Source organism: Hyaena hyaena, unplaced genomic scaffold, assembly GCF_003009895.1.
Source record: "Hyaena hyaena isolate Hyena2069 unplaced genomic scaffold, ASM300989v1 scaffold_28, whole genome shotgun sequence".
NCBI classification, from domain to species: domain Eukaryota; kingdom Metazoa; phylum Chordata; class Mammalia; order Carnivora; family Hyaenidae; genus Hyaena; species Hyaena hyaena.
The window spans coordinates 374,756-396,413 of record NW_024080660.1 but is presented as its reverse complement, the minus strand read 5'-3'; the positions used below and the strand labels follow the sequence as shown (position 1 = coordinate 396,413).

Here is a 21,658-nt window from a genome sequence, read left to right as displayed (position 1 = left end):
TATAGGACTCCTGAGCCTCACTGAAGGGCCCAGACCTAAAAACAAGTGACATTTATTATCACAGAAACATAATTCACCAATATTGTACAGCATTCATGTTCATCAATTTTTTAGTTATTCAGTTCTGGCCATGTAAAAGGGCTAAACATTCTACCCCAGCTGCAAATGAAACGATTCTGGAATCAGAATCACATGACCTAGGTTTTTAGTAATATCACATCTAACTCTATTGGACCTGTGCGTGAAGTGGGTGTGCCTTATAGTATTATTTCCCGTTACTGCTACTTTTATATTGTTTCCATTCTATATTCAGGGAGAAAAACATGTGGGCTATGATGCTGTACTATCCCTCCCCACCCACCCAACACACCCCTCCTATATACTCCCTAAGACTGAGGAATTGCCCTGTTGAATCTGTCCCCATGAGGCCAGGACTCTGTATGTCAATCTCAGGCCAATCTCTTTATGTCTTCTATATTTCTAGGTAGTGTTTCCTTTATTCACTCTTAGTAAACTCCACAACTCTGGTGTTTCTATCTGATTATAATGATGAGAGGTAGCAAATTGAGAATTGAGAGAATTTATGGTTAGCACGCTATCCTGACGCACAGGTTAGAAGTTCCTATAAGGATGAATGAGAAGGGAAGTGCAAGGTATTGAATTCTATATTCCTCATTATTCTCATTATAAAATGGAAGAAAAACCTTTTGGATTGAAGGACGGCTTCTGTAATGGAGGTAAGTGAGGGTGGAGACATAAGCATCCTCAAAAAAGAAGAGAGAATAAAAACTGTATTCATCCCCATTACCTCTGGGCTTCACACAACAGAAGTTAGTGCCAAATTTAAGTAATTAATTATGCTTGTGTTTTAGTCTAAGTATGGATCACATAGCAAATGGACATAATATTTATAATATATATATTACATATCCTATAATTCTCATAGGATGGAATGACTTACATTTTCTACATACAACAAAGTTCTTTGATAGAAAGTATTCTTTAGAGAAAGAAGAACTGTATCTCTTCAGAGATACCACATTCTTGACATTTCAAGGACAGGTTGTGCCTACAGAGTGAGTGTGTTGACTATTTTGTCATAGTAGGCTGGCTGATTCATATCAAATAAGAAAGTAATTCAGCCAACTCATGAGGTCAATTAATTGTTTAATTGAACAGACCAACAGTTTCCAGGTTGTGTAGACAGACACAGGCCTAGAGATGGGATATTACAACACATCAATCATACAACAGTTCTGTTTTCACACAGCTGGTCATACAATTAGTGCCATATTACATTTAGCATTAAGAAGCAACATTACAGTATGGGTGGAGTCCGGATAATTGGAATAATAAAAATGCAGCAACATGAGCATAAGCTTTTAAAATTAGTCTGTCACAAGTCCTTCTCTTAATGATGTTGGCCATCACACACAAATTAGAAACCAAAGGGTTTCCAGGTCCAACATGCACTGTTTTCCTATTATTTCTTTGTGACCAATTAGGACTTTCCCCTGCCAAAAAAAAAATTTTTTTAATCCTTCTCGACTATAATTCAGAACTTAGATGACACCAAATAATAATCATAAGTCACTCACAGGACGTTCCTAAAATATTCCGGCAATGGAGGACCTAGGCAGGTGCTCAAGGTTAGCCAGGTCTGTGCAGCACTGTCCTAGCCCTGTTCGCAGAGGCCCCATTCAACTTTGTCTGAACTGCCAGCCTAAGTACTGGTCTAAGTATTCTTGCCTCAGACTCAAGTTTCTCTCTTTTAAGGCTGAATTTGGTTTGAAGATGAGGAAAATGAAGTCTAGGGCAAGTCTACAGAGTGCAAAGCCAACTGCTCATTGCTGTCCATAAGCACTGTGCTGGGCCTGGAAGGGATTCAGGGATGAAAAAGAAACACTTCCCAATGGGCTTATAACCAAGTGCAATGAAAATAATGAGGTTGGGAGCTGTGGGGGCTGTGGTTTTCCCAATATCCACAGTTTCTCTTGGAAGTCATGGCTCAGAGCTGGAGGACTCGGAGTGTGTTTCTGTCCAGTCTCAGTCTGGAATCTACACACTTAAAAAAAAAAACAAACAAACGGGAAGTGTTGCTTGTTGGCTTACTTCTACCTTGTTTCTAGAATTCACATGGCCCATTACTTCAAAGAGGAAGTACACAAAGGTCACATAAATGTTTTACGAGCTAGATGCACCAAGTCACTACTTCCTCAGTGTTTCTGCAATTAAAGGATAACATATAAAGAAATGGCAGCGAGCCTGACAAGAAGGAACAGAGGGACAACTCCCTAGTCCCGGGCAGGTGTCTTTTAATTAAGAAATGAATTTGCCAATGTTACATTTTAAAAGCAAGTCATCTGTCTACATTCAAATACACTGAATTCCTACACTGATCACACATGATTTATAAAAACACAGAAGGAAAACAACACTCCTCATCGTAGGAAAGCAGCCCCTTTTTCTTAAAACCCTTTTGTCAGAGTAACTGATAAACAAGTGGGGGATCTAACACGAGGAACCGAAACGACACCTAACTGAGGATGTTAAAGCCTCCACCTTTTGCCATGGGTGGCGGCCCTGGTAGAATCCTCTGGGTCAGAAAGCTATCTATCTCCATTCACACATGAGCTAATCAGTTCAAGGGGGGAAGCGCCAATGAGCTCTTGGATCAATATGGTGAAGTATGGAGATTGATCTCCTCCCAGAGTGAGTGCATTAACGAGCTCCTCTGTATGACCTTTGCCCAGTGGTTCAAATTAGACTTCACCACAAACCACATACTTGAATGGGGACCTTCAGTCTTTGCTTGCTTTTAATAAAGCACACTGTAGGGAGACCTCAAAGATGACTATCAAAAATTATAGTGCATCTTGTGTACAGAGTAGGGGGGTCTTGCAGAATTAGTATATTATGTTTGAAGTTATGGACAAGACAGCCTAAATGTACACTTTTACAACAAAGCATATTTTCTTAAAAAGCATGTTTCTTTCTTTCTTTCTTCTTCTTTTTTTTTTACTAATGGTACTAAATATCTTTCCAAGCAGGATGTCCTACTAATGGCTTCACTTCACCCTCTCTTAAGAGTTCAGGGAGATAGAACTGTGCTCAAGGTCTAGGCTTCTCAAACTTGAAGACGCCTACAATTCACCTGGGAATCTCGTGAAAATGAAGATTCTGATTCAGCAGGTCTGGGACTAGGATTCTATACATCTAATAAGCTGAGCAGTGAGGCCAATGCTGATTGAATATACCATATACTATCCTTCAAATAAAAAGCTCTAGAAAATCCCAGCAAATAAATACCACTCCCCTGCCACATGTGCATGTGGGAGCACATAGTCTCACTCACAAACCCATATTTTAGGCACAGGAATATGATTATGAGAATAATACACTCGGATGGCAAAGAGTAAGAGCTTTGGAATCAGAATAACCAATACAACCTCAGGCCCCACCAGTAGCTAACAGATGAATGTAACCTGGGCAAATAACTTAAATCCTTGAGCCTTACTTTATCCCGGCTTCAATCAAATTCTAATTAATATTGACACCTCCTCTTCCTGTACCTTTTTTAAGGCTTAATTGAGCTAATGCACACATAGAACTTAAAACAAGGCTTAAGTTCAAGAAATAATAGCTATTATTAGAGTACATCAGTGTTCTTCCATGAAAAGTCAGATCAAGTCCTTTACCCTTAGCTCGATCCAGTGTTACAAAACAAATAATATTTCAGCGAAACTGTAGTTACAAAACTGTAAGATACTAAGTTTGTGTTTATTTTTATTTATTTTATTTCTGAGGGATCTGGACCTCTGAAGGATGAGTGCAGTAATAACCAGCTACTTATTGGCGGCATCTCAAAGTGGTCAAGGTCTAGGATGTCACCAGTGCGAGTGCGGATATATGTTTGGTGAGAGGGCCAGCAGTGACATATGAGGGAAATACGTGCCTGTTTGTCAGTGACCTACATACACATACATCTGGGCTGCCCCCCACCTTGCAGATTCCCCACCCCTGCCCAAGGGGAGCAACTTCACAACCACTGGTAGTCAGAGAGGGTTGCTTTTCCCCTGTCTATCTCTCTTGACACTCCACTTATTTGCTAGTTTGAAAATTCCAGTTTGGGAACTGCATTCAGTTGGCATACAAGCTTTAATCCCTATGGAAGAGTCAATACCCACGAAAGTACCAATATTTAAATCGGTGATTTTACAAGTGTGGTCAGAGCATCCAAGAGGTTAAAACTACTTTCCCAATTATACTAAGCTGCCATTTGCCCTTTTGACCCTCTACCCCTCATGACTATACAGAAGCTGCAGGATGTAATGACATCATCACTTTGGTGGCAAATGAATTGTATGCTTGTGAACTTTTGGGTTTTACCCATTTCTCCTTTTTAACTCCAAATACTTTAATAATGACAGTTAAATTGGACATAAACTAAAGGTCTTCAGAGTCCTCAATCATTTTCCAGAGTGCAAAGAGTCCTGAGTCAAAAAGTTTGAGAACTACTGCTTTACATCAATATCAATCACATCACATTAATATAAATAAGTTTTTGACAAGTTAATTGTATGGAGTAACTACTGAGTTCAAAACTCTGTTCTAAGGCTTGTGAGAGAAAACAGTGATAAGTAAGGGACAGGGATGAGTTGAGGAGACAAACATATAAGCAAGTAACACTGGGGAAAAGGGATTAATAAGATCCCAGGATTTTGTCAAACAGTCCTAATTTCAAGTCTACATTTAGACTTGTCAAATCAATGGCTTAGAGTTTGGTGGTAGTGGAATAGATCTATATATATATAGGCTAAAATAGAATAATGAACAAAATACTATGGTAATACAGGAAAGAGAGTGATTAATTCCAGCTCAAGCACCCAAGGAAGTTTCTTGGAATTCTCATATTTGAACTCAGCCATGTATGGTAAATGTCGTGAGGAGTGTCTAAGCAAAGAGAACAAGATGAGCCAAAGCACAGAGGTGTAAAGATTGCCGAAGACTTGAGGACAAAGAGGAGTAGCTTGGTGTGTCTGTAGTCAGGGAGTGAGCCCTGGGGTGAGAGATGAAACAATAATGGTAATGGGATACCATCTGAAGAGTTTTAACTTTTTCTGTAGATGCAACGAAAAGCTGAAGAGTGCCTTCATCAAATCAGAAGGCGGAGGATAGCAGCTGGAAGGAGTGTGTTTGGGGAGATTACAGAGGCCTTCTGGAGGTAATGTTGATAATGTTGGTGACAGACATCATTTGTTCAGCAAGCCAATTCAGAATCCTACCGTGGAGTCGAGAGAGATGGTACAGCATAACTGTGCGTAGGGGTAAAATCACAAAGAATGTGCAGCATGAGAAGAGAAGGAAATTAACAGCAGCTGAATTAGAGAAAAATACCATTGAAAAGTTGGGTAGAGGGAGAGGAGCCAATGAGAAAGACTTGCGTGGAAAAATCAGCAACACTGAATATCGACCAAAAGTCTACTTCAGAAAGAATGTCAGGGATGCAAAATGGAGACAGAAGGTGTGGCTGAGGCCACTGATAATGTGTGAGATTATCAAAATGAGACATTTCCCATGGAGAAGTGGAAGAGCAGCCTCCCTGCTGTCCCAGCTTGAGAACCCCCCCATGCCCTCTACACCCCCTTACACGCTCTCCCACCCCAACAAGACTAGCTGTGGAGACACCAGAAAGAGGTGACACAGCCACCATGTTGAGAAAAGGGAGGACAGTGAAGATGAAGAGGACGGGTACAGAGGTGGTTTGTTCTGGGCCTTTTAGGAGGGGGGGCTTCCACATCCTTGTAACTGATGCGACCCAGTGGGAAAGGAAGATTGCAATACTAGCACAGCATGAAAAAACTGATAAAACTGAGAGACAGTGAGAGGGACCGTTCAAGTGGGAAAATTAGAAGAGAAGGAAACCTTTGGGCTCCATAAAAAGAAGAAATTTTTAAGTCGGCTCCACACTCAACATGGGGCTTGAACTCACACTCCTGAGGTCAAGAGTCACATGCTCTACCGACTGAGCCATCCAGGTACTCCAGAAAGGGCACTGAACTCAGCACAAATATGAACTTTTCTTGAGAATAAGTCTTGAGAGGGCTGTGAACCTGTGTGTTGCCACAGAGAGTTGTTGGAGGAAGGGTGTGTGTGTGTGTTGCTGCAAGAGGAAGCATATTGATGGAGGGGGGAGATGTGTGTGTGTTGGTGCAGGAGGGAGTATACTGATGCAGGAGGGAGCATGTGGATGGAGGAGGGACACGCGTGTGTGTGTGTGTGTGTGTTGGTGAGGGAGGGAGCATGTTGAGAGAGGAGGGGTGTGTGTGCCCATATGTTGGTGCAAGAGGGAGCCTATTGATGGAGGGGGAGAATGTGTGTGTGTGTATTGATGGAGGAGGGATGTATTGGGGGGGTGTTGGTAGAGGAAGGGTATGTATGTGATGAAAACAAGGCAGACAAAAGTCAGAGCTCAAAGGCAGAAATCACTGGAATAAAGCCTCTTCATCTGCTTCAGAAACTAAAATTTGCCTAAAATTTGTTTCTTTCTCCCCAATTTAAACCACGTCAGGTTTATAGAGAGAAAAGGGGACTCACACTGTTGAGCTTTTCCTCTCCTTTGGGGACCTCTATTATTGTACTAACCATATTGTAATGTAATTATCTGAGGGGTTTTTTTATTTCTAAAATAGTTTCCAGAACTCATCTTCTTTCTACCCTCATACCTTTCCATTAATAATAGACACAATTATTTGTTATAAATAAGCCTTCGTTGACATACTAATAAAAGGAATACAGGGACACCTGGGTGGCTCAGTTGGCTGAGTGTCCGACTTAGGCTCAGATCATGATCTCACGGTTCGTGGGTTCAAGCCCTGCGTCAGGCTCTGTGCTGACAGCTCAGAGCCTGAAGCCTGTCTTTGGATTGTGTCTCCCTCTTTCTCTGCGCCTCCCCTGCTCATGCTGTCTCTCTCCCTCCCTCTCTCAAAAATAAATAAAACATTAAAAAAATTTTTTTAATTAAAAATAAAAGGAATACAGAAAATCACTGAATAACAGTGAATGAATCATTTTTGACTCTTGTAATTCTTTTCCTTCTCTCCGCGCTGACTCCAACCAGCATTTCAGTATACTTACCAAAGAGTTAGAGTAGATAGGTTGGTCACTTCACAAACTACTCGCTCTTTCTTCCATCTTTCAGTGGTGACTAGGGACTAAGGAGCAGTTACATCAGCCCCAGGAGAAATGGGAAATAGAGACTCAAGAAAACTGTCTCATAAAATCCTATTTAACTATAAAGTAAATATCAAATGCACCTGAATAAACATAATTATTGGTTTGAACAATAAATTGCATTAGTCTTTAGCAGGGGTTTCTTTGTAGTAAAATTTCCAAAATGTTAATCCTTGCTTTGGTGATGTTGAGGTACAAGTTCAGGAAGAGCATTCAAGCATCTCATGCCCCCCCCCAACAATAACATATTCACACATAATTTCACATGCATGTATCCCCCTTTCTGAGGGTAGAGACCATTTCTAATTCATCTCTGACTAGGTCCTAGGGCCATGCAGTCTGCAAATACTACTTTAAAAACACCATGTGGGGTGCCTGGGTGGCCCAGTTGGTTAAACGTCCAACTTCAGCTTAGGTCATGATCTCATGGTTTGTGAGTTCGAGCCCTGAGTTGGGCTCTGTGCTGACAGCTCGCTCAGAGCCTAGAGCCTTCTTCAGATTCTGTGTCTCCCTCTCTCTCTGACCCTTGCCTGCTCACACTCTCTCTCTCTCTCTCTCTCTCTCTCTCTCTCTCTCAGAAATAAATAAAATATTGAAAAAAATTAATAATAAATAAAATATAAATAAAAACACCATGTAAGTTGTACATTATCTCTATTTTATGGACAAGGACACTACAGTTAAGTCACATTCCTAAGACCATATGGCCTAAGAGCAAGTGGCAGAGGTGGGATTTGAGGCCAAGTGTGTTTGACCCCAGATCCCATCTAATTTTTATATCAAGAGGCCTCTGTTGTGGTAAGAGGAAGTAACTACCTGTGCCTCCCACCATACCAAAGTATTTGACAAATGAATCTCATTTAGTATCAGAGACTTTCAAGCATTAATTAAGGAAAGAAGGCATTGGTATTACTTGAACATACACTCCCAGAAACTTGATTTGGGTTAAAACCTTTTATCCCACATAAACCTCTGAAAAAACGAATACTACGTTTTACAGATGAGAAAACTGAGCCCTAAACAAGCTAAATAAATAAGCTACAACTGGGAAGCTCTGACCCTCCTTCTATCTCCAAGAGAAAGGTGGGCTACTCCTAGATTAGCAATAACTCCGAAGAGTTATTGGGGAAGAACCTGGATAATTCTGCCTGTTCATCATCTTCAAGTCATTTGACCTGGGGTAAAACTCCTCAACATGTGGCCCTGTGACTGATCTCTCAATATACTAGATTTTGGCTGTGTTAAACCATAGCATTATTTTGTAGGTAGAAAACTGGACCTCCCTTTTGGTAAGTAGATTTGTTTTCCTGTTATGTTTTGTAATTGTACACTTTGATACTTCATTTTGTTATGTTCGTTGTTATTGTATTATCACGTTGATGAATTAGAGAGCTTACTACAAGAAGATTAATGCATTTTTTAATGAAGCTGCACAATATAACTCATTCTCTAAGAATGATGGCAGGTCTATGAAATTTACACAGATAGTAGCTTTGTGAGTCGAACAGAAAGTCTACAAATGGGTATCATTTAGCTGTAACATGAAAAAATATTCTTAAAGATTCTATCAAGCTTTAAAATCATTGTTTATCCATATGAATATTCATATAATATCCTGTAGTTGTGGTTAGTTTACCTACATAAAGTTACTAGCTATAAGTTTACAAAAAATATATATATTATTCTCCTTAGTCATTCTTTTTTCTTTTTTTCTTGGACTCTGTGCTTCAGAAAGGATCAGTATTTTCCTTGAACATACCCAGAGAATGTACTTAAACTCACGATGTACACTGGCTAGAGCTGGTGAGGTCTCTGGAGGCTCCAACAGAGAAGAAACCTTCCATTACCTGCAGTCTCCATCTTTGATATAGTCTACTTTGCTAAATTAGAAATGCTCTTCTATGTTAGTGTAATTATTCTAAAAACATTCATAATCCCTAGTATACATATGAAATAAAATATGTTCCTCAAGAGAAGAGATTCTGTCTATACTTTTGCATACATCCTCCAAGTCCTAAAATGTTAACCGGCACACAACTGGCACTTGATAAGTAGGTACTGAATAAAAATAGTAATCTTAAAAATACCCGACCTGGGGCACCTGAGTGGCTCAGGTCATGATCTCACAGGTTGTGGGATAGAGCCCCACATCGGACTCTGTGCAGAGCCTACTTGGGATGCTCTGTCTCCCTCTCTGTCTCTGCTTTTCTCCCACTCACGTGCCCATGCTCTCTCACTCTCAAAATAAATAAGCGTATTTTTTAAAAACCTGATCGGGATGCCTGAGTCACTCAATCAGTTAAGCATCCTAGTCTTGATTTCAGCTCAAGTCATGATGTCATGATTCATGGATTCCAGCCCCATATGGCCTCTGCACTATATCAGCATGGAGCCTGCTTGGAATTCTCTCTCCCTCTCTCCCTCTGCCACCCCCACTCATGCACTCGCTCTTGCTCATCCTTTCTTACTCAAAATAAATAATTTTTTTTTAAAAAGCCTGACCAACCCCATGTACAGTATAAACTGTACATTAATAACCTCAATTGTAAAAATGTGAGGAAATCATGTTTGCTTCAGTAGGTACTCGTGATCACACACATGACCTAGTCTTTCATTATCCAGGAACAATTAAGACTCTGTACAGGAATCCGCAGAATACATACAAATTCTTATCATCTTATCACTTTAAAACAGTTTAAAAAACTATGTATACACACATATTTAAATTTTAAATTACTTAAAAGTGATAAGAAAAGAAACGTCAAATAAGAATTGCAATGAGAATTACTTGGTTAACAAATGAGAATGTTTGTTACTTAAGAAGAGACAGCAGGACCCAAACCTAATGGTAATGTTATATGTCAATTATAGCTCAATAAAAAGAGGTGACAATTTTAAAAAAAAATGGAAGAGACAGCTGGAATTAATGCTTTAGGATGAAATGAAATGATTTGAGTTTCAAAAATATAGTTAAGTTGAACTATTGTATATCTTTCTTTTAAATTCTTTCTGACTCTGGCTTACCATACTTGTAGGTGAACCAGTAAAAATTAAATTGTTTGTGTAATGACAAAATATAATGACAACAAGGTCACAATACTGTTGTATGTTGTCAATGGTCTGATATCTGTCACCTATTGTCTCAAAGTTACCATTAGAAATCTGGGTTCTGGAAAACATTTTAATTGGTAGAAAAATTGTGACTTTTTGCCTTTACATGAAAATAAATGTCATTTTAAATAACAGGATTTCACAATCTAAAATTTCCTGGACTGAAAAATGCAGAGACATATAGTCTGAGTTTAGTTTCTTAGGGCTTGTGTTCGAAGGGCCATCCTAATTCCAGGAAAAAATATAAATGCTTTTCAGATAGTTTGTTTTAGATTAAAAACTGATTAATAAATGTAAAAGTTTTGTAGATTCACAGCAGGTGTTTTGAGGGCTTATGCTGAAAAGCTGACAACTAATTATAAAAGCCTTACTGGACTAATCAATTACTCAGATCAACATTAGGTGCCTATTATGTACATAAACATGGGAATTATATCTCCCCTAAGTAATGTACTAAAATCATGAGTCTAAAACATTCTAATGTGAAATGTAAAGGTATAGCAGTCTTAATATATTATTAAAACTCCTTCCAAATAATGACTTGACTTTTACGTGTACACTAGACTCATAACAGACTTTTTTTTCAGCTTGATTCCTATTTTTATAACTTGTTTTATATATATTTTTACAGTGACAAATGTGAACCAAATCATTAACTAATACAAGTACCCCGGTACAAAACATCTTACGTGATACTCTCATGACAAAAAAACCATTTTTTGTTCTTTAAGAAACTTTTAGAATTATACATATAGATATGACCATAACTTCAAAAAACATAAACCGGTTGATCTTTCTAAAAGTACATCTGTTGTACCCAAGTCTGTTTTCAACAACTTGCTCCTAATCCAGAGATTCTCCTACACTAATAACAAAAATGTCCTCTTACAAACAAGCTTTTGAGGAGTTACCTGTCAAACACACGCTATTCCTTCTCACCAATGAGAACTTTCCTTCTCTGGCATTCAGGAAAAAAGCAAGCTTTTAAGTAGATTCAAACTATAGGAAAACCAGAAATAGATGCAACCAGACACCTGCTGACGAACAGTGACAAATCCCACTGACACTGCAGTGACCCCCAGTTAGTCAAGATTTAATTAAGGGCATAATTAAGTCAGTGGAACAGAACACTAATGAGTGTTTTTTTAATACGGGTAATTACACGTAAAAATACAAAGCGTGATGGAGACCTAAATATATCATTAAAATGAACCGTATAGAATAGCAAACAGAGAGCTAAGTATGCCTCTTCTATCGGAGTTAAAAAAAGAAAAAAGTTGAATAAGTCTCAGGTTGAATAATACTCAAGCAAGTTTATGTTGGCTTCACGCTGGGAACATTTGTTATTCTAATTTTGCAACAATAAGCGACTATGTGTATTGAGATCCTGTTTTCAATGCAGATTCCATTGGCTTTGAAGTCTTTCTGCATTTAGCATTTTGTCCAACTGCAAATGAGCAATTAAGAGACTGTTTGCAAGTATTTGGCTTCCTATGGATCAGCTTATGGAGGTGTCCATCTGAGCTGGGGGACTTTGACAGATGTAGAAGACTGGCATTATTTACTAATTCAGGATGAGCTTCCATTATGTCAGATCCTTTGATTTGATCTTTGCTTTAGGCATTGACATAACCCACAGGACTGTGGTCTACTGACTGAGAAATACCACAGAGGAAGGGTAAATATGACTGAAATAAAGTTGGTAACTTTTCAAACATAAAAATGAAGTATTTAGGTCACAAGCAAGAAGGACTAAAACAACCACATTAAATTCTGTGATTGAAAAGCATGCCTGTGTGGTTTGGATCCTTCTGCCAGGATTATTTCATCTGTGGTACCCCCAACTGGGGGCTTGAAGTCCTTGGCGGCCTTTTTTTTATCCATTTACCCCAAGCAACAAGTGGAAAAGCAGATTCTCTTAACTGCTAACACTCATCATCCAACTCTATTAGTGATTCTGAAGCCTTCGTTTAAAAGAGCTACTACATTTCCTTCCTGCACATACTAAACCTCTCTCTCTGATCCCCCCACTTCTGGTCTCACCTGTGCTACACAATATTCCAGAGAAAAAAGAACATCTTTGTAACCCCACTTTTACAGAGGCAACGGCCAGATACAAATCTTTCTACAACTAAGGGCTGGGCTTTTGTCTGAAAAGGAATATAAGGGTGCCCTGTAAAATACATATGACAGTTTCTGCAATCAGTGTCTCTGTTTCAAAAATCAAATTCCTACTGGTATCCGTTTATCAGGCTCGTTGCCCAATATTAACTTCTTACAAATACCAATATATCTATAATGATAATGGAAAGTTTCTTCAAGGAAAGAATTTCCTTTTAACGAAGCAATTCAGGTTAAAAAGGCCCACAAATAGAATTTTGACACTTCATAAGGTGATGTGAATTTTCACCAAACACAAGGGCAGAGGAACACAAAAGAACTGGGAACTCACCTTTTGTTTAGATAGTGAATGACAGAGCTCATTTTTACTTAATGCTTATCAAAAACGAAGCATTCTTCCTACCAAGCCTAGTACAACAATTACCAGGAATTATGAAGTCAAAGGTTTCACATATACACACCCCAAACCACAGTTAATAACTGATTCTAGAACACCTGGAAATTAAGGCATATTAGAATTCCTAATATTCTGATGAGTATTTAATCTATGAACCTTTGGAGGCAGGGACTAAGTGACTTTTGCAGTCTTTGACTCTAAAAGTCGAAGTCCTAAAAGTAGGACAACTTTTTAAAGGCCACACAAGGTTAATTCAAGAGACTGGTTCCATTAATCTAGTGACCAATTCATTTGTAACATTTGAGCCATTAGACATATTTTTGGTAGCGCTGCCCAGCAGCTCTTGGAGGGCAAATCAATCATCAGTCTCTGTGTAAAGCGTCTTTTTCTAACCAGCAGTTCACCCCCTTGCCCCAAATCACCTCAAACTTTCTGAACACAGTAATAAAACAGTATAAGCCATTTACTGAAATCTTAAGGAAAGTGCAAATAGTTACAAAGTCCAAAGCTGTTTGGTGGCGTCGATCTTTCCTGGAAGCCACTTTTGAAACCCAAATGACTGAACGTTGCAGGGAGCTCATCTTCCCAGACTGACACACATGTCTGATTCCCAACATTGTTCTCACCCCTCTTTTTTGGGGGGGCAAGGCCACTCTTATCAAGTTATGTATGAATGAACAGAAGTGTCTTTCATCCCCCACTTGCCTCATGGTTCAAAAGGAACTACTAAAATAGCAGCAGCAAAACTCCAACAGCCTGCCAAACGGGCTTGCACATGTCCCATTCTTAAAGGCATGTGAAAGGTTGGAGAGCTCAGCAAAATTTTTATGTACGGGAGCAGACCCAAGGAAAACTCACACGCCATAACCAATTGTGGACAGAGGATCATCTATCAGCAGACAAATGCAGGAACTCCAGAATGTCTCTCCTCAAATGAAATAATATATCTTTGAAAGCCAATGCCCGTTTTAGGCCCGAGGCCCATATATCAAGCCTGAGAGGCTTGTGGAATCGCTCCAGGGCCATTAACCTTCCACCTGTTTCCCCTTGTCCTTCAGGATGAGACCCTGCCCTTGATTTTACTCCCTTCCCCTGTTCATCTTCCGACACAGTGTAAATGTAAAGCAGCGGGCCTGTGAAATAATTCAAAGGCAATGGACCAGGGGCATGGTTACAAATCTCTGCCACTGGCACAGTGACTTATGCAGGCAGTTTGTCACACATGAGCCAGGTGACCTCTGTGACATAACAGAGAAAAATATCGCCAGAGATCAAAGATGGGATTCGGAGAGCTCTAAGTAACTCTGCTCCACAGAGTGAGCGGGCTACCTGGTATCCAAGGATTTCCCCTTATACCAATAACATTTGTTCTAGTGAAATAGAAAAGGTAGGCCAGGGACTCCCTAATTGAAATCATTTCTGTCAAGTAGAATTGGGGGCTTTCCTGTAACATCAGGATTAGGGTTTCTGTTTCCTTGGTAATGCCTTATAGTTTCGGTGAATGCCAGCATAGGCAACATAAATCTATCTAATTTGACCTTACTACAGAGAAATGAATAGAATTTGAAAAATGTAAAAGAGGGCCCATGACGAATTTTCAGTTTGAGCATTTAAAAGCTCTAGTTATGAAGGCAAAAAGAAATTTCCCAGAAACGTCTACATTTTCTACGTGAAACAGCAGTTTGGTAAAATTTTGAGACAACACTATTCATTAAAATGAATCGTGTAGTTTTAGTTATGTATTATGCACTAAAAAACAGAGAGCAACTGAAGGATCAGATGAGATCCCATCTATGAAAACACTTTAAAGAGCCCAAAGTTTTCTCCAAATGACAGTTTAGGAAAATGAGGAATTAATTACCCATGAATGGATTAAAAACCAGAGATGTATACTGGAAGGAAATTAGAAGTTTTATATTCTCAAATGTGAATTAGAACTAATTTCTGGTTTGCATTTATTACTTAAATGCTGCCTTTCTCCAGTCGCTCTGCATATTCCATTTCATACGCACATTATTTTTTTCAGTGGGAGTATTTAATTTTGAATGTTCCACCAATTAAGAACAACAACAATAACCAGTTTGGGTTTACTGATGGAGAGATGCAAGCATGCTGTAGTTCATTCATTTCCTGTTCCAAAGAAGGCACTGGCCAGGCTATAATGGCATCCTCTGTAACCCTATACCCTCGCTGTACACACACAATATTTCTTTCAAGTACTACACAGGTCCTCAGTTGGTCGACTAATGTGTGTTTTCCTGCTGACACCAACGTCAAATTTCTAACTTAGAAATGTCAGAAGGTAAAAAACTCTCAACCTTAAAAAAATAATTGGAAAGTTGAGATGCTGAAGTTTAGAGCAATTTTACAATATCTCTTAAGTCTTCACACAAACATGAGGATACCAACCTTCTTCAGAGAGCCACAGGGTTCGGAACCTGGGACCACCCCGAGGCTCCAAGGGGTCTGCAAAGCCCTAGGATTGCATGCAAAAATTTTCTGTTTCTGCATTTTTCAGGGGAAGATTAAGAGTTCTCATCAGAGTTCATAGCAGCACTCTCAACAATAGCCAAAACATGGAAAGAGCCTAAGTGTCCATCAGCAGATGAATGGATCAAGAAGATGTGGTTTATCTATACTTTGGAATACTACATGGCAATGAGAAATAATGAAATCTGGCCATGTGTAGCAACATGGATGGACCTCGAGGGTGTTATGCTGAGCGAAATAAGTCAGGCAGAGAAGGACAAATACCATATGTTTGCACGTAAAGGAGGGTTAGGAGGAACTTAACTGAGGACCATGGGGGAGAAGAAGGGGGGAAATGGTGGGGGAAAGGGAGTGAGGCAAACCATGAGAGACTCTTGAATGCTGAGAAACAAACTGAGGACTGATGGATGTGGGGGGGAGGGGGGAGATGGGCATGGAGGAGGGCACTTGTGGGGATGAGCACTGGGTGTTATATGGAAACCAAATTGACAAACTATTTGTAAAAAAAAAAAAAAAAAGAGTTCTCATCAGATACTCAAAGGTGTCTGTGGTCCAAAGGAGTCATTAACAGCGAATGGTAGAAAGTAAAATTTGAGGTCTTGAAAGGTTTTATTACCAAACTAGAATCAAAAATGGTGAGAGCCTGAAAGAATCCAGAAGTCTTCTAGCCGAGCCATCACCTTGCAAGTAAGACAAAGAAACCTGAGCAAGAGAGGGGCACACGACTCTAGTTTATTAACGGACCAACCAGTTAGAGCAGCTGGGACCACTCCAGACTCTCGCTTCCTAGTCTAGGACCCTTCGACTACCTGTGATCCCAATCTTTCCTTTGGCTGTTGTTTAAAAGTCAGATTTTGTTTCATGTCTCTTAAAATAATTTTTCTGTGATGTAGAAACCTAATTATAAGAGATACCTATTATTTAAAAGAACATAAAACATTTTATAATTATGGCCTTAGGCATCTGTTGTTATGAATAAACATTAAAAGACTTTCATTTGTGGATTAAAATTTGTTTTTATAAAAACGGCGCTCGAATGATGGATATTATGCTTTGAATTCTTGTTAGGTTTTCTTCCTGAAAAAGATGGTTTGTGTATGTGCCATAGCACATGGTGAGTCTAATTTTTAAGTAGCTTTGTTGTGTCTATTCCACTGTGGGCACATTTTAAGCTTCTCTATAAATTAATATTTAATTTGCACGGATAAATCTATTGTCTCTTATAGTAACTACAAGTTGGTGGATGCTCCTTTGTAATATATCATGAAAATTTCAAGCCAAGGTCATGCAATGCCAAATATTACCAATAAATATGTTTCTATTTAGTGTCTGATTATTTTGAATTCTCTGTCCTTCCAAATTATCAACAAAATACTGCTCAGGGCATGTCATTCATTTATCTGAATTCTCAGATAAAAGTAAGGCATTTAATATTTTCAGTAAGCCACCTAAAATAGTCACTCCTTTTAGAAGGACATGCAGAACCAAAATAAATAAATAAATAAAGGTGGGGGTGATACTCTAACAGTAAGTTATTCTAACACTTTTAATCCACTAATGTTCTATGATTTAAAACAAATAAAATATGGTTAGCCTGCAGCCAAAAAAAAAAAAAAAAAATTCCTGGGCATGAATCACTGCTTACATTCTTTTCCATCCACAAACAATTTCGTTTGGGAAAGTTGCCACATAGTATCGACAGTGACAACAAATGGCATTGTCCCGTGAACATCTGTTTCCGACTCCCACACTGATACTGCAGGCTGAGTACTTAGGAGTTAGTTGGTCTTCACAAGTTGCTGAGCCACAAAGGAACTGGAAATCACTGGTACGTTGAGGTTTTATTATTGGAACACAGGAAAACTTTATCATCATGCTGGGAAGTTCTGTATCTTTTGAAATATTGGAACCGGGGTTATGTTAGCACATTAAACCATGCGGAAGACTACTTCTGAAGAAAAGGGAGAAAAAAAATTGTTTCTTGTCTATTATGTCCTTGAGTTGAGGTTCCCACTCAATCTTCATATAACTTCCTCACCCACCCAACCCTCAACTGAAAACTACTTTGTTTCTTAAAGATGTTATTGAGTTTAGTTTCTTTTTTAAAATTAAAAGAACTGAATACCAAAGAAATTGTAAGCCAAACATGATAAATAAACACTATTGTTTCTTAACCAAAAAAAAAAAAAAAAAAATCAAACGAAACCAGAAGAGCTTTTATATATACTTGTTATTTATTCTAAATTCAAACTACCATGCTTACATTTTCTGAAAACCTGACTACAGAGGGCTCATAAAGGCTCCTGGCTAGTATATCCTCACCTTAGTTCAAACAGTTAAAACGAGGAAGGCAAAAAGCAGCAGGGAGAAAAGCCCGCATAAATGGGGTAAATGGAGAGGTAGACACAGGACTCAGACATGGGACTTTTGCAGTTGAACCCGTAAAGGTAATGGGTTATGCTTACTCATTAATAACCATCCAAGCACACCATGCACAGATTTCTGTTCTGTTTTACACTTTTTTCTGATTGGCATTTATTTTTAACAAAAGCAATAATGGAAATGAAAATTATTCACGATGGTAATTCTAAATCAATGTGTGTTCAGATTATTTGCATATTCAAAATTAATTTGCATACTATGGAAGCAAAGAGACTTCCCGTTTTTGTTGTTAACAATGGGGTCACATATTACAAAAGTGAGCAGGACATATAGTCAAGATGGATGGGTGGGACATCATGTACTTTTTAAAGGTTTCACTCCAAAAAGACATTGAAACATATTCTATAAGATATTGTTTATCTTGTTCCGACGTTGCACATACTAGGCACACAAAAATATCTGTTGAATAAATTGTTAAATGAAATAATCACAGAGTTATTTGGTCATAGGAAAATAATAAATTTCTACTGGAGAGAGGATATTCTAATACGACCTATTTTGCCTAGAAGATGATCTTGTTCGCGGCGCCTGGGTGACTCAGCTGGTTAAGCATCCAACTTCGGCTCAGGTCATGATCTCGGAATTCATGGGTTCGAGCCCCGTGTCTGGCTCTGTGCTGACAGTTCAAAGCCAGGAGCCTGCTTCGGATTCTGTGTCTCTCTCTGCTCCTACCCTATTCATTCTCTCTCTCTCTCTCTCTCTCTCTCTCCCTCGCTCTCGCCCAAAAATGAATAAACATTAAAAAAAATTTTAAAGAAGAAGATCTCTTTCACCAGAATATACCTATCTATAGTTTGTGAATAACTGACGTTTTTTAAACAATCTTATTGGGGGTGCCTAGTGGCTCAGTTAGTTACGTGTCAGACTCCTGATCTCAGCTCAGATCATGATTTCATGGTTTGTGGGTTCAAGCCCCATGTCCAGCTCTTTGCTGAGAGTGAGGTGCCTGCTTGGGATCCAGGCTCTCCCCTCTCTCTGCCCCTCCCCTGCCCACTCTGTCTCTCTCTCTCTCTCTCTCAAAAATAAATAACTTAAAATTTAAACAAAAGTACATGAAATTTGTGTTTCTGTCCCTTTCAACTATAATTTCATAATCGGTTCTTAAATAATTGTACTCACAATTTAGTTATCAAAATGAAACAAATTAAGAAACAATCAGAAATGAGAAGTAGATCTATAATATTCATGCACATGAGTCCTTTTGTTCTAAAATATAAAATAGAAATGCTTCCCCAGTGCTCCTTACATAGACAGAGTTCCTCTGCCCCATGTTCTCACACATATCAGCTCTATGATACATGTTTTGTAAATTCTGATTACGTATTCACAAGTCTGTTCCTGCAGCCATGGGTGGCTTGTGATCAGGGACCAGGTATTTTTATTTACTTTGTTGCTCAAAGTAAATTTATTGCTCAGCACAATGCCTGGAATATTGGGGTTCGATATATTTTTGCTACATTAATCAGTTAGGAAACTGTGGGCCAGGGATATATATAAATGCTTTGACCACAGTCATAGAGCTTACTGGTGGCCCCAGTGAAACTGAGACCTGGCGCCTTTCCAGGGCTGACCACCATGCGTCAACTTCAACGGCATCGACTGATTGACCGTAGATGTAATCTAATAATAATAACCAAATAAGTTAACAAAAAGGCAAGCAATCAGTGCTGATTTTAGTAAGGAAGTAAAGATAAAATTCTTCATCACACCTTGTGTCACCCAGAGGAAACATCAGCCTGCCAATTTTACAAACATGCCAGTAAAAGAATTTCCTTGGCAAACAGACAGCATGGAAATGTCCTTTTTAAAAATCAATTAACCCCCTAAATTCATGAGCTTGCTAGAAACATTTCCTATGCCATGGAATATAAGGCTCTGAGAGATGCTCTTCCCCTTTCTATTTCTGGAATCTTCTTTTGTTCATACATGCTAATAATAGTGGCAGAGTTGGGGGGTTATTTATAGTCCAAAGAGCAGTATGACTCTGCGAACACTTTATTCATTTATATTTCCTGTGTTTATTGTTACCTTACCTTTTTGGTAATTTAAAGTGTTCCTCCAAGATTTTATTTAGTAACAAATTACCTGTAAATAGCTTTTCTTTTAATATATGAAAGCTTATATTTAGACCCAATAAAATATTTTACTCCCATTTCCGTATTAACTAAAAACAGATTTCTATGGGGGGAGGGGTATAAAACATTTTTCCCACAAATTTTAAATGAAATCATATTATCTGACCTTCAGGCATTTTGATTAAAAGATTTTCATGTATGTTATAGATCATCCATTCTCAAATCATTCAAATTTTGCCTTGCTATTAAATCAAAATTGCTATTATAGCTAACCCACCATTAATTTATTAATCAGCAGAAATATAATTGTAATAGATATCTAATTGCTACATAATATGGCTAGAAAATATAATATTGGGGCACCCGGGTTAGCTTAGTTGGTTAAGCATCCGACTTCAGCTCAGGTCATGGCCTCACAGTTTGTGAGTTCGAGCCCTGCTTCAGGCTCTGTGCTGACAGCTCAGAGCCTGGAGCCTGCCTCAGATTCTGTGTCTCCCTCTCTCTCTGCTGTTCCCCCGCTCATGCTCTGTCTCTCTCTCCTTCAAAAATAAATGAACATAAAAAAATTTCTTTTAGGGGTGACTGGGTGGCTCAGTTGGTTAAGCATCCGACTTCAGCTCAGGTCATGATCTCATGGTTCGTGGGTTGGAGCCCCATGTTGGGTCTGTGCTGACAACTAGTTCAGAGCCTGGAGCCTGCTTCAGATTCTGTGTCTCCCTCTCTTTCTGTCCCTCCCCTGCTTACATCTGTCTCTCTTTCTCAAGGATAAATAAAGATTAAATTTTTTTAAAATTTCTTTTAATATTTAATGAATAAAAGAAAATATAATACTTAAAAAAAAAATGCCTCCTTCCAGTCCCCTCTTTCCCAAAATGCTGTCTCGAATTCAGGGTCTCTGTAAGTGCTCACACCTAGAAATCTGCTTTGAAGTCAATAGGTTTCCTAGGATAAGAAGCATCCAAAAGTGGAAAGATTAATTTTTCCAGATTCCTTTTATTCTTTCACCTTGATTTCTGATAAGTGAGTTACATCCTATTCTTCTATAAGTACTTGCTTCTCAAAACAGCTGCATCAACAATGCATCAAATCTTTCCCACTCAAAGACAAGAATGTAGTATCAACCTAACCAACATCCCATATCCATGGGGCCCTTTATTCCACAGCACAGACTGTTTGAGTCACAAATTCAAACAGTGGATCATTTCTGTACATCTCTTTTTAAATTGATCAACTTAAGATCTTCAGGGAAGAAAAATCCATTAAATATTATCATTGGCTCTACCTCCAAGTAGTGAGATGCTGAGTAACACAGGTGGTACAAGCTCTCATGGTCTCACTGAGTATCAGCTCTGCTTTTCAGCACGTTAAAATCCACTAGAATGGAGACAATTCAGTTTTTTATCTGAAATAGTCTATTTAGAAAAACAATCGGCATTTAATTATAGCATTCAATCTTAAAAGCTCTCTTTGAATAAAAATATTTTTTACTCCCCTGCTCTAAAACTGATCGAACTGAAAGAGTCAGGAAAAGTGAGTGCAATTATGGAGACATTCATTCACCGATTCTCAATATGAGATAATTTAACAACTGGATTCACCCTACACTCAAATGTAAGAGAATAATAGAGTTTGGGCACCGGCGTTCGTTCAAGGGCCATTTCAATGTGTTTTTACCTAATGTTTTGTTTGGGTGCACTTAAACTAAATAAATACTCTTTAAGAAACCTTTGTAAACTATTACATCTGTGCAGCAAAGTGCTTTCAGATCTAAGCTAATTATTGATATATT

General features: G+C 38.6%; 1 protein-coding gene across 2 annotated transcripts in view; it reads right to left on the bottom strand.

The window, feature by feature from the left end:
- NR5A2 (nuclear receptor subfamily 5 group A member 2) overlaps window positions 1-21,658 on the bottom strand; it is a 132,674-nt gene that overhangs the window by 72,342 nt on the left and 38,674 nt on the right. The gene's annotated exons all lie outside the window — the stretch shown is intronic.